The sequence below is a fragment of the Gossypium arboreum genome, chromosome 8, assembly GCF_025698485.1.
Source record: "Gossypium arboreum isolate Shixiya-1 chromosome 8, ASM2569848v2, whole genome shotgun sequence".
Taxonomy (NCBI): domain Eukaryota; kingdom Viridiplantae; phylum Streptophyta; class Magnoliopsida; order Malvales; family Malvaceae; genus Gossypium; species Gossypium arboreum.
The window spans coordinates 84,050,122-84,052,196 of NC_069077.1; the positions used below are offsets into that span (position 1 = coordinate 84,050,122).

The 2,075-nt window shown below is 29.0% G+C and overlaps 1 non-coding gene across 1 annotated transcript; it reads right to left on the bottom strand.

Annotated features, from left to right (window-relative positions):
* Positions 1 to 1,502: 1,502 nt before the first annotated feature.
* On the bottom strand, positions 1,503 to 1,609 carry LOC128279987 (small nucleolar RNA R71). Its single transcript, XR_008270170.1, has one exon. It is a non-coding gene; the product is annotated as a small nucleolar RNA R71 (small nucleolar RNA).
* Positions 1,610 to 2,075: the final 466 nt, after the last annotated feature.

The following is a 2,075-nucleotide window of genomic DNA, read 5'->3' on the forward strand; positions in this document are numbered from 1 at the left end:
TTTTTTTTGTTTTATTTAGTTTTTCACAAAATATTATATTATCCATGTAACTTGATGATTTGGGAAAAAATTCTACATGTCAAATTGTCATTGGTTTATTTAGTAGTTCATTAACGGTGTTAACAATAACACATATTGATAGTTTATGTAGCATATTAAACATTTTAAAGTGTAGGTATTATATTGGACATTTTATGAAAGTAAGAGTATTATAATAAAACACATATTGATAGTTTAGATATCACATCGTACATTTTCAAAATATAAATACCAAATTAAATATTTTATGTTACATAAACCAAATATGATATTATCTTTTTTCCTTTTAAATTCTATTCATTGTGAGGATAAAAATTAAAAGGTAGCCAAGGTAATTATTATTAGATTCAAAATTTTGCCTCCCAATATAAATAGATGGATAAATTTTAGTAGATTCAAAATTTATTTGTAAGTGCAAAAATATGAAATATTAGTTTATCTCTATGGCTCACACAATCAAACCTAAAACAAAACGCGGCAGGATCTCTTAAAAAGAAGCGATTTGACTCCCCAACATATATTTTAATCTATACAAAAACATTATTTTAGAGAAAATTTTAAACAGACCAATATATTTTTATTTGTTGATAATATTACTGATTTTTTAATTTATATATTTTTATTGCTTATAAGATTTTTTTATATTTAATAGTTTCATTTTACTAAAATAATTTGTTAAATAAATTTACTTGAGAAAAAATTATCATACTTGTAAAATAAGAATTCTCAATTTATTAAAATATATTTGTTAAAATAATTTATGTAATAATAAATTTTAAAAAATAAAATTTTATATTAAATCATTTTGTAAAATTATTCTTTGCAATTTGGTGCTTATTTTATGTTATTTTATTTCTAACTTTACTAATCAACTCTTTTATTTTTTGTGATTTTATTCTTAGATGTTTATGAGCATAGATCAAATTATTGATTTATTACATGTAGACCCTGAAATTGAGCATACAGTTAGACAAAGAAGATGAGAAAGATTTGCCCAAAGACAAGCCACAGAAATGGACCTTGGAAATCAAAATGATGGTCAAGGAAATGGAGTGACTAATGTTCACAATCCAATTCTTATTGCTAATGATAGGGATCAAGCTATAAGGCAATACGTTGTGCCCCTTTTTAATGAATTAAATACGGGAATTAGGAGACCACAGATAAAGGTACCACAGTTTTAATTGATGCCTGTGATGTTCCATATGTGTCAAATAATGGGTCAGTTTTGTGGAATACCTACAGAAGATCCACACCTTTACTTTAGACTATTCATAGAGGTGAGTGATTCCTTTAAAATAGTCGGTGTAACTGAAGAAGCATTGAGATTGAAGTTGTTTCCATAGCCGTTGCAAGATCAAGCACGAGTATGGCTTAATTTGTTGCCACCACATTAAATTTCAACAGGAGAAGAATTAGCTGAACACTTTCTGGTAAAGTATTTCCCACCTAGCAAAAATGCTAAGTTGTGAAATGAGATCACCATTTTCTTGCAGATGGATGATGAATCCTTATATGAGGTATGGGAAAGATTCAAGTAGTTACTTCGTACATGCCCTCACCACAGGATTCCACATTCCATCCATTTAGAGACGTTTTATAATGGTCTCAACACACACAAAAGGTTCTTGCTAGATTCTTCTGCAAATGGTGCTCTCTTGTTGAATTCTTCTAATGAGGCTTACGGGATCATTGAGAGAATAACCAATAACAATTACCAGTGGCCATCTAATTGAGCAGCTTCAGAAAGATGAGTAGCCAAAGTGCATGAAGTAGACACCAATGTTGAAAACAATTTATTATTAATAGTTTAAATCATGTTGTAGCTCAGCCACCGAGTTAAGTTGATGTTGTTTCCTATGTATATTGTAAGGATAATCATTCTTTCGAGAATTGTCCATCAAATCCCAAGTCTGTTTATTTTGTAGGGAATCAACACCAAAATAGAAGTGGATAAGGACCACATTCCAACTTCTATAATCCTTCATGGCGTAACCATCCAAAATTTTCTTGGAGTAATTGTAACAGCCCATTTT